The sequence below is a fragment of the Hibiscus syriacus genome, unplaced genomic scaffold (genome assembly GCF_006381635.1).
Source record: "Hibiscus syriacus cultivar Baekdansim isolate YM2019G1 unplaced genomic scaffold, ASM638163v2 tig00110745_pilon, whole genome shotgun sequence".
Lineage (NCBI taxonomy): Eukaryota > Viridiplantae > Streptophyta > Magnoliopsida > Malvales > Malvaceae > Hibiscus > Hibiscus syriacus.
This window is the reverse complement of record NW_024062847.1, coordinates 30,400-43,119: the sequence shown is the minus strand read 5'-3', so window position 1 is coordinate 43,119 and position 12,720 is coordinate 30,400. Positions and strand designations below refer to the sequence as shown.

Genomic DNA, 12,720 nt, shown 5'->3' with positions numbered 1-12,720 from the left:
GTTATATTTACCCCATACAATACTATTAAACTCTTCCTTAACTATGTATACTAACATTCCTTCATTTAGCCTCTTAGAACATCTAAAATCATTCAAGAACATTCAATTCTAATAATCAAACCACTTTTTCTAATTTGTTCTTTAACCCATCTAATACTTCTAATCTCTCATTTATCTCTTTGGTAAGTAAAATCTACCAATAAACTCAATAAACACCAATATACTAACATTTCATTTCAAAACCCATTTTCTAAAATCTCTAATATTTTCTCCATTTCATGATTTAAATCTCAAATAATCCTTCCTTAAGCTTTCGTATCACTTAAGGTTGTATAAACAACCCATAATCAAAAGGAAAACCCAAATAATTGAAACTTAACTTTAGAGTATGGAGGATAGCAAACCCACGGGGAAGAAGGAATAAGAAGAAAATTGCTTCTTTAGCTTACTTTCCCCTTTTATTTAAATCCCTAATTTAAATGGGTTTTAAATTCATTTCACTCTAAAAGACCAAAATGCCCACTTTACTCATCTATTTCTACAATTTAGTTCAAACACTATTTCAATTCATTTTCTTATCTTTTACCAATTATTCAAATAAATCTTCAATTTTTAATTTTTTTCAAATTAGTCACTGGCCTACTATTTGGGGTATTAAAAATCTCCCCCTTAAGAAAATTCATCCTCGGTTTTTAAAAACTTTGTGTGTTTACCACAATAGTACAATATATGTCGAACCTGACCTCCAAAAGTCCTTAACTCTTCATTTTCTACTTATAACATTCTTATCCAGAAATTTTTCTTCTATTGCAATATAATCAATGATCACCTCATACACCTTTAGAGGTTCTGAACATCTTTTCTATCTCCTGTTCCCTCTCTTCAATTCCACAAGTAATTAAGGCTCGTGTGATTAGCACCACTATATTACCATTCACTATACTGATAATACATCAAATCTTTTAAGGCAACTCGACTACTACCGACTCTAAGTCACACATAGATAATTCCACTTGATTCTTGTGATACTAAATCATAGAAACATGTTCAATACTCTAAGAACCAACTACCTTGAATTCCATCTCTTGATCTAGAGGTAATCCAATATATACATTTAAAAAGACAACTCTAATTTTACAATTTGATGAAATTATCGGACAATCTTACTTTTCTTATTTGAGTATCTATTGCATTACCCAATTATCATTCTCTTCACAATCATTATCAATGTCACTTTAGGCAATGATCTTAAATCATGAATTTGTAATCCCATAAGATTCACCCAGAATATAATCCATGGAATCTTTATTAATTATCTACTACTTTCTCACTCATACTTTTACCATGACCCATTAAGGTTTACGGCTATCCTTTAACTCAGGATTGGTTCTACAGGAATTTGTCTAGCTCTAGCCAACCTTGTACTAATGTTTGAGTGCATCATCAAGGTTCAACTAATACCAATACAGGTTCATCCAAAGATGAAAAATACCTATTAAAATTTCCAAATCATTCCGATCCTCACTGGTCATAACATTATAATTATGGAAACTCCCCGAGTCTCTTTTCGCTGCAATGATTCATCTCACCCCCTTGATCTTCCACTTCCTCTATTTCTATTAGAGGTTGCCACAGATCTTTCAGATTGCATTAAATTGTCCTCAGATTTCTTTGGATAATTTTGGGCAAAGTGACTGGTCTCACCACATTGGAAGCAAGCTCCACTAAGAAGTCTGCTTACTCCCTGGTGCACTCTTCCACATGTCTGACATAGTTTCTTTCTCCAACTCTCTACCTGAGCTAGCAGCAATCGACTGAGACTGTTTTGTTTTCTGTGAAATTTCAGCAAAACCCTTTTTGTACTAATCTCTCGAACTCAAGCCCTTTCCTCTCTTAACATAATGGGGAGTCAAAGGCGTTCCTTTTCCTCATCTGTAAACTATGTTCTACTGCTAATGTCTCCTCTTGTTCTCTCTCGATAGCTTTGGCTCGGTTAATAACTTCTTACAAGTTAGGCAAACTCAAAGCCAACATCATTTCTTTTAATTTTGGCCTTAACCCCTCAATAAACCAATCGTGTCGGGACTTATCTTTTGGAACTACATCCGTAGAAAAACGGCTCAACTTATTATACTCAGCCTCGTACTCATGTACTGCTCGATCACCTTGTTTCAAATTTAGGAACTTCAATTCCAATGTCCATTTGAATTGTTCACCCACATACTTGTTCTTAAATTCTTCGAGGAAGAATTGCCAAGTGACTTGCTCTGGTGATGCATACATCGTAGTGTTGGACCACCATACTCGAGCTGATCCTCTAAGTAAAGATACAACTCCTCCCAACTTTTCCTGATCTGAGTATTGCATGCTTTCAAGCATTAACATTAAATTATTTAACCACATATCGGCCTCCATAGGACCCTCACCTTCATCTCCTCAAAACTCTGTAGCTATCAAACTCTTTAACTCTTTTGGGGTCAATATTCTAGGCACTAGAGGAGCAGGGATAGGTTAAAAACAAGTCAACATAGCATTAAGAGCTTGCATAAAAGCTCTATACTCTAGTACCGGTATTCCTTGATGTGCAGGCGCATTAGCATTTTCAGATGGAACCGGTTGCTCACTATTAGCTTCGTAACTTTCGCTATTAGTCCCTTCTCTCATCTCTTGTTCTCCCGCTCTACGTGAGTTCGAGGGTCTGACATCTATTAGAACATACATAGTAACAACATTACTATTAGTAAGAAGTGTCATCAATTACACTAAAATGACACCTTATCAGTAACTTTGACAATCTTAATGGCATGTAATCCTTTTTCTCAGTTCAATTAAACCCAATTTTGGCCGAGAATCAGCTAAACTTGTAGCTATGATACCAATAAATGTAACAACCATATCCCATATACTCTTCCATACACGAGATACAGAGGTCACATCACGTTATAAAACTTTTTATCAATTGAAAACCCGTAAAATTTGTTTCAATTTGATCAACTAAAAAATATGATGTTTATAAAAGCAACATGCTAAAACTATCACTTTAGTACATTACAAAATATGTACTATAGTTTAATTACATGCCAATTAAGTTCTCAAAATGAATAAGATTGTCATAATGTTACTGGTGAGTCAACCTTTAATTGATTAAAGCTGCTGCAACAGCTACACTCCTTACGCAACTAATCCTTGCTTCTACATACGCGTGAAATAAACACACGTTAAGTAATTACTAAGTTATTGCTACAATGATATTACAACTATACAACAGTATCTTATGAATACTGAATAAAGAATTTAATTTAGTTATTTATAAGGACCAGTTAAGTCATTATTAGTTCAACCATAATTCTTTCATACGATCATGGAAATTACTCATATTATACCTATTATACTTATCCTTTTGTATATTATCCCTCTTGATTCTTTGTTTTCCCAGTGTACATTACATGTGAAAGTCCTTTATTCTTTTACTTTAGAGCAGACTCTACTCTAATAATCATTCATCATATCTATTAACCCTTTCCATCATTATACCTTCTATGGTTTATTCTCATACTGCCAGTGCACTAATACCTCAATTTTACTATAATTTACAGGAATTAATCATCCAATACAATTACGATAATTCACCTTCTATTATGAACTTCTGACAAGTTCATCTCTCACGGGATCTTTCAATTCAATTCGTATTCCATAATTTACATCCCTTGCGCTAATATCATCATTTATCAATAATTTCTAAAAGTTATGTGGTTTACATACCCATTACTAAGATAAAGACCAATATCCTTATTATGCAGTTCTAATATTTATACCCATATATTTCACATGCTGAAATTCATACACTTAGTATGAATTTCTTATCATTTAGCACATAAGGTGCCCGATGCAGAAATTCATACACTTAGTATGAATTTTTTATCATGTTAGCACATAAAGTGTCTATACGGAAATTCATACACTTAGTATGAATTTTTAACATTTTGCACACGAAGTGCCATTTGGTAATCACCATACTTACATTAATCATTTCTACAACTATAACTATTGTAGCATGTACGTACATAATTAAATGCACTCACTGACTTTCCTCGCTATGTATCCCAAATATAAGGCTGATTACTTTGGTACTTTGCCTTTTCCCTTTGTTTTACTTGTTTTGGGAGTTTTGTTCCGATTTACTCAAGCATCTATAAAACATGTACCATATCCGATGTTAGAATATTTTCTAATCATTATACTTAAACAATACTCAAAAGAACATATCATTAACTTTACATGCCAATATTAGCCTATTTTAACATTTATGGCTCCATAGTATCGATAATACTACCCTTGTATCGATACTTCTATACTATGGTACCGATACCCCCTTCGGGTATCGATACCGAAAATAGGTTCGATGTTGTTGGTATCGATACTACCATACTAGGGTATTGATTCCCCTACCGGTATCGATATCAAAATTAGATTCGATGTTTCTTGGTATCGATACCCCTTATCATGGTATCGATACTACTCATTCGTATCGATATTGATTGAATCAGTATCAGTACACCTCATCTAATTTATCAACTTTTTTGCTATAGTATCGTTACTGTTCTTAGCAGTATTGATACCCTAGCCCACAATTTCCAGTTTTCAACTCTATTTTCATCTCAATGTGGCCTATTTTTGTTATATTTACCCCATACAATATTATTAAACTCTTCATTAACTATCCATACTAACATTCTTTCATTTAGCCTCTTAGAACATCTAAAATCATTCAAGAACATTCAATTTTAATAATCAACCCACTTTTTTTAATATGTTCTTTAACTCATCTAATACTTCTAATCTCTCATTTTCTTTTTGGTAAGTCAAATCTACCAATAAATCTCAATAAACACCAATACTCTAACATTTCATTTCAAAACCCATTTTCTAAAATCTCTAATATTTTCTCCATTTCATGATTTAAATCTAAAATAATCCTTCCTTAAGCATTCATATCACTTAAGGTTGTATAAACAACCCACAATTAAAAGAAAAAACCAAATAATTTAAACTTACCTTTAGAGTTATGGAGGATAGCAAACCCACAGGGAAGAGGGAAGAAGGAAGAAGAAGAAAATTGCTTCTTTAGATTACTTTCCCCTTTTTATTTAAATACCTAATATAAATGGGTTTTAAATTCATTTCACTCTAAAAGACCAAAATCCCTCTTTACTCATCTATTTCTATAATTTAGTTCAAATACTTTTTCAATTCATTTTCTTATTTTTTACCAATTATTCAAATAAATCTTTAATTTTTAATTCTTTTCAAATTAGTCATTGACCTACTATTTGGGGTATTACAACAAAACCTTGTGGGCTCTGTGCGTAACAAAACAGTGGTGGAATCTGAACCAATGCATACGACATCTGGACTTGCAGATGTGGCATCTGAATTGGATGCGATGGCATCTGAAAGCTAAGTGGTGTCCCTATATGATTTGGAGAGCTAGGGATGTAAACCGGTGTCACTGGTTGCTAGTGTGATGGTTCCGGAAGCACCTGCACTTCGTCCAGTAGTGGGGGTGATGATGTTGTGAAGTCGGACGTTTTTATTGGCGACAATGAATTGTCACCCTCGTGCTTCCACTGAAAGTAAGAATGACTTCTCGTTTGCGTTGAACCATTCAATATAGCAATATAAAACCATCGAACCAGTTTCTATTATATATTATCAATGGGGCTAGTGTTGATGTCAGTTCTCCCACATCACCAACCACTCTCTATGCTTCACCAACCAATTCACCTTTTTCTTGCCCCGTCTATCGATGTTATGCATATTGTCAAGGTTCCTTGATGCTTCTAGAATAAATTGTTAAACCCAAACTGACGAAGTACACGATCAGTCGGATGCCACTCAACAATAGCATAACGAATAAAGGGCACAACTTCTACCCATGCATCCAATATCCCACTCAGGTTAGGTAGGATGCAAACCCTCAATTCTTAATCCAAATATGGAAACCATTTAAACTAAAAACAAAAATATAGATTTCTTATCAAAATTAAAATGATATTCAAATTATATAAATACAATTAATTTAAAATTAAAATTAAAAAATGTACCACTACACTAGCTTTTTGGTGAATGAGTAATCAGATATCTTGTAATTCTTGTGGGAGGGGGAAGTCGCGCCCCATTTGTTGCGCCTTCCAGGGTTGTCAGAAAAACCCTGGTAAGGCACGCCCCTGGGGATGCGCCTTCCAGGGTTATCGACAATTTTATTGGGTGTCAACGGTTTTCTGCTAAAACACTGCCTATCAATCATGTCTTCCTCTTAAAATACGTTTCACCGAACGTGTCTCTTTCTCTTATATGTTAGATCGAGCAATATTTGAAAAACAGTGATTAATCGGTAATTTTTTATTTATACGGGTGATTTTTTGTCGAAAAACCTTTTTTCCATAAGATATAAGCCATTTTTATTAATTTAAAAAATATATTAAATTATTTAAATCATTTTCTATCAATCAAACAAATAAAATTGAATCTAATCTAATCCCACCCATAACCATTTATCGAACGAAATGTATCAGAAATTGATTCTAAATAACATGTGTCTTAAACTAATAATTTACTTTAAAAAACAAGGGTAAAATATAGTAATAGTCATTGAACTTTTCTAAATATTTCATTTAGGTCTCCAAACTTTTAAAACTTGCAATACATCCCTCCAACATTTATTTCGTTTGTAATATGGTCCCCAACGTTACACTTCCTTTAGTACGTTTGCAATATGGTCACTGAACTTTTCAGGCGCTTGCATTTAGGTCCCCAACATTTAAAACTTGCAACACAATCCTCAATTTTATTCTAAACCCCAAATTCCTTTTTGATCTCGATTTTCCTTTAGAAAAGTTCTTTCATCAAACGAGATAGATCTATTCAAGGTGCATTTACTTATTTTATCGTGTTTGTTTATATAAAATACTTCTAGTTTACAAGTCAATTAAAAATGCTTAAAATATATAAATGACCTTTAATTACATGATATTATTTTATAAAGTTTCACCAACTATTAAAAGCTACAAAATGATGTCTTAAGAGTTTTGTTTTATCAAGTCTCCGACTATTAAAAGTTACATAATGATCACATTATTATTTGTATGTTCAAACTTGTCTCTTTATATTAAAAAAAGTAATGGTCGTTTGAACCAAACACTAACCCGTTGAATGAAATATGATAAAATATTTTCAACATCCGTAAAATTTTCAAGTTAAAAAAATTGTTTATACCAAAAACGAAGATCCTTTATTTTTGAAAGAAAACAAATATACAAATAAATTTACAAACTTAACTAAAATATTTCAATATTTATATGCCCACTTAACTAATCATTTATCGTACTCGAATGATTCATTGACACTCTTTCATTAATGTTGATATCCTATCGCGAAAAAAGAAACTTGTAACATGCACACAAAAGCAATCTGGACGTTTAGCTTAAAAATTCAATAGTATACATTTTTTCTATACTATTTTATAAGGTTCACATACATAAACATGCAAGTCAAATATGAACATGCACGCATTAAGTATAAATATCTATAATCCTTAATTAATTATTAGGGATTATCATACTTACACAAGTATAAAGAGTAGCATATTTCAAATCAAATAGGTACATACTAAAGTTTTGTAATCCTTAATTAATTATGAACATGTACATAATAAGTATAAATATCTATAATCCTTAATTAATTATTAGGGATTATCATACTAAAATTGTTATTTTATTCATTAACTTATTGACTTTATTTGGAAGGAATTTCAAGATTTTTTATTTAGTATATGAATTTCTAAAGTTTATTCTCTCTTTTATTTCTCTTATAATAAGTTTTGTAGGTTATAAATATCTATAAGATTTGATTTTATAAGACTATGATATAGCAATATTTAAGATAAAATTTTCATATTTATTTTCTAAAGAAAATCCGAGATCGAAAAGGAATTTGGGGTTTAAATGAAATTGAAGACTGTGTTATAACTTTTAAAAGTAGGGAACCTAAATGCAAGCGCCTGAAAAGTTCAGTGATCATATTGCAAATGAACTAACGGCAGTGTAACGTCGGGATCATATTGCAAACGGAATAAATGTTGGACGAATGTATTGCAAGTTTTAAAAGTTAAGGACTTAAATGAAAACTTTAGAAAAGTTCAGTGATCATTACTATACTTTACCAAAAAACAATCGGCAACTATCATGACAGTCACATTTTCATCAGCGACGCTATCTCCAGCCGGTCTCTTCCTCCGACCAAGTCATTACCATCCAAAATTCTCCACCTCTATCCGCTGCTGCTCGTCTTTACCACAATCAATGGACGACCGACAACAACCACAAGCAACGAAGCGCGTGGTGGTCTGCGGCGGAGGCGTAATCGGTGTTTACACTGCTTATTTCCTCGCCAAGAAAGGCGCAGCCGTCACACTCGTTGAAATATCTTCCGTAGGCTGTGCCGCTTCCGGAAAGGCCGGCGGATTCCTCGCTCTAGACTGGTGCGACGGCGGTCCAGTCGAATCACTCGCGTGGGCCAGCTTTAATCTCCACCGCTTACTCTCTGAAGGACTCAACGGCCCCGAATCGTACGGATATCGGCCTTGACCGCTCTTAGCATTACCATAAACGAATCAGGGTCTTATCCTTCCGGTTCCAAGTCGACTGGTAACTCTAAAATCCCGTCCTGGATCGATGGAGCGGCAAGAGGGCTTAGAACAATTGGAACGATCCAAACGATCGCCTAAGTACACCCTCAATTATTCACAAGAACTCTATTAAACACGGCTGTCAAGAAATACGGCGCGGAGGTGGTGATTGGAAAAGTGGACGAGGTGCGGGTTGAGGAGGGGCGAGTTGAATCGGTGGTACTGGAAGGGGAACGAGTCATTGAGTTGGAATCGGTTGTTTTGGCACTCGGCCCTTGGACCGGAAAGTTCGATATGTTGGCTTCGATGTTCAGAGTTTATGGTCTTTAAGACCCATAGCATAGTATTGGAGCCCAAAGAGCCTGGTATTATAACGTGCCCTTTTTCTTAGCTATTTTCCGCAGGGTGGTAAGGCCATGGACCCCGAAGTTTTCCCTCGCCCAACTGATAAGTTCCACTGCTTAATTCCTGTGATTTCCATCTGAATGTTATTTTTTATTATTATTATTAGTATAGTTCAAAAAATTTCTTAATTATTGATAATATACGCAATACTGAATATGTAGTTATAGGAACCTATAATCTCTAGAGAGAATAACATTCAAGTTCATTTAAGATGGCTTAATGAATTCAACTATTTGTGATTTGTATATAGCAATTTGAAAGCTAAACAATTTAGCATAGTTTTTAAGTATAATAGCCGGTGTGATTCGGATTGTTAGGGGAGGTGTACATATGTGGGATGTCATCGGAGGAAGGGGTACCAGATGATCCAGAGCAAATAGGAAATCCAGTGTCAATAGTGATGCTAAAGAGAGTGGCTAAAAATGTATCGAGCCATTTGACCGAAGGAGAAGCACGAGTGAAGGCAGAGCAAGCATGTTTCTTTCTGTGCACCGACAGTTTGCCGGTAATTGGAGAACTTCCGGGGGTGAAGGGGTGTTATGTTGCAACCGGTCATAGTTGCAGGGGGATACTCAATGGTCCAGCAACCGGTGCTGCTGTGGCTGCGCTTGTTGTTGATGGACGTGCTACCATCGTTGATCTCACTCGGTTGTCCTGCTAGATTTGTTGGGCGTAGAAGGGTTCATGTTTAAGTTGGGTTTTCAGATGCCATTTTTATCGAGTAAATGGAATCAACGAATGTTACTTTTAGCTACTTCATAGTTGATACAATATATATATATATATATATATATCAAGGCAGAGAGATAAACACTAGTTTGTTGGGGCACTCGTTTTAAAGGATCAAGCCAGAGAAATGGTTTCATTCATTCCAGCCATACATTTCAAGGATTTAACATGTTAGAAAGCAAATGTTAAGTTAGAAATAGGGAGGGCGTTCGATTGATTCAAATCGAGTCAAAAAATTTTAAGTTGACGAGTTTTATTTTGCATCTCGGAGTTGATTTGAAATTTTTTCGAGTTTCTATTTAAATTTAATTATAAATATTTATAATATTATTTGATTCTAATTTAAATGGTTTTTTATAATCATATATACAATAAAAATATATTTCTTCATATTTTTCATATGTTATATACATATATCATACAAAGTCGAATGACTCAACTCAAACTTGAAAATCAATTGACTAATTTCTAAAAGTTTTGAGTTATTCGAGTTGTATTTTACGACTCAATTTGAATTTGAAATTTTTTCAAGTGGAATCGAATTTATGAAATTACAACTCGAATTGTATTCGAGTCGAGTTTTTTCAAGTTAAATCTAGTCGAAAAAAATTATTTTTTCGTGTCGAGTTGAGGTTTGCTCTTCTCAGTTACACAACATTGAAGATTGAAAATGAGAAAGCAATTGGTCCAGTTCTTGGTGTCTAAACTTTGTAACATGGAAGAAAGACGGATCCCGAGCATAATTCAGACGGCTAAACAACAGCAAAATTGACCTTCAATGATGGCACCAACAAGTACTTTCACCACCATAATCACCATCCAAAAGTCATTTTTCCCTTATATAAGGAAAAAGAAAAGAAAAGAAAGAGAAAAAAAACAAGTGAATATGTAGGCCAAATGACCAACAACCTCCAGCTCCTAATATAAAGGCTGTTAGGGTTGGGGTGGGTTTAAATATAAAATAGTGATTTCATTTTTTTAAAAAAAATTTCTAAAATATCACTCAAAATGAATCTTTTAAAATTTGAAAAGCATCGTTTTACTCGTCAAAATAAAATAATTCATCTTCAAAATAAAATAAATAAAACTGAGAATAATATAGTGAAAGAGGGTTGGAGTTAGTAATTTCTGATGCAAATTGGTGTCAATTTTAGTTCAGGTGACTGCAAGAGAAATAAATAAAAAAGGGGTTTTAGCAAGAATGAGATGAAGTAAAGAAATGTAGAAAATGAAAACTAAAAGCAAGGCGAAATAAATTAAATGTAAATAAGATTGAGAAAATATCAATGAGAAAATCGACTCAAGCTAGCTTTGCTTCAATTCCGTTGATCATCGAAATAGAATTTTCCCACGAGATTCATGTCGGTTATATCTACAATGCCCAACCCATTGTAACTTGTCTTTCTCTTTAATAACAGATCTTCCCAAGTCACTCTTCGAAAGTCGATTCTTGAATGAACTAACCACATATATTGTCGTTAGAACAAACAATTTAAGTTCTGGAAAAGCCTCACTCGGATTATGTTGTCTCGTCGAGAATCAAACATGATCTCGATTTTTCTTAGCAGACCGCCACTAAGTGTGTTCCAGGAGGTCAAATATGCCACAGGTCAATTCCTCCTCCCAACTATAAATTAAAACAACATCCAGACCAACGTCGACTTTTTGATTTGAAAGTGTTTTAATTTTGAAAGTAAGGTCGATTGCCAAACTAATAAAACAGAAAATCGAGAATGTAACCCGAAGGGTATTAAGTGTTATATCAATTCTCACATATGGAATTGAATCATCGCTAGCTCTCAGCTAATAAGAAAATTAGCTAAGCATTGTAGAGACCATACTTAACATATTTTATGAAAACGAAAAAAGCATAAAGTAAAGAAAGTGAGAAATGAAAGAAAAAGAAAACTTTGATTAAAACAAGAACAAAGTAACAAGGATGAATTCGAGATATCCTTAGCCTTACCCTATGGAGGGTATTTATAGGGTTCTAAATTCTAATGTAAAATGGAAATTAAACTCAAAATAAAAACAACCCTAAGATTTTGAAAGATAATTCCAAATGTTTAAATGCAAACCTAAAGACTAAATCTCCTAGAAAATCTCTTCAGATTGTGTTGACTGAGTTGTTTCCAGAATGCTCCGCGTGCTGACTAGACCTTCTAGAAACTATCACGTCAGACACGCGTCGTGCCCATGTCTCCAACCACGATCAAAAAATTAAAAAAATTACAGAATGCGTCCTTTTACTATCAATTTCAGTAAATAGATCACTACACAAAAAACAAACGAATACAATCCAATTCAGCAGTGAAGAATTAATAAAATAAGAGAATTGGCAAGTAAAAACGAAAATTTAGAATGCTCATCAAATTGCCCCTCACTTGTTTCATGCTTGTCCTCAAGCATGCTTTGATCAAACTAGTTAAGAACTCAATTTACTTTCCTCAAACCCGTCTCATACTCAAGCAAATTATGAAAGTCTAGCTCACAATAACCTTTTGAATCAAAACCCCAATCTAGTGAATGAGAGTAAATCAAAAATATTGCAACCTCCAATCATTCATCAATCAAAATTCAACCTAACTCAATTCCTCACAAGGATTCACTCAAATCATTCAAATGTGTTTCGGGTGCCAAATTCGCTCAAGTCGGAATTAAACAAGGATTTCCATAGGCTTGTAACAGAATCAGTTTTCCACTACTTAGAAGAAATAAGATGCAAGGATCATTGGGTCTTCAAAAAGGGTGTAATGGGACTTAGGTAAAGGTGGGGAAAAGGCTAAAAATGAGTTTAACAATCAAGACAAAGAATTCTTCAAATGATCAAACCAATTCCACGAGCAAGGTGGGGGGGGAATAAACAACCAAATATTGACATCAAAACCAAAATCCAAATC

At 33.9% G+C, this 12,720-nt stretch overlaps 1 pseudogene; it reads left to right on the top strand.

Moving 5' to 3' along the window:
• The first annotated feature begins 8,243 nt into the window (after positions 1 to 8,243).
• On the top strand, positions 8,244 to 9,783 carry LOC120139439 (annotated as a pseudogene).
• The last annotated feature ends 2,937 nt before the right edge of the window (positions 9,784 to 12,720 follow it).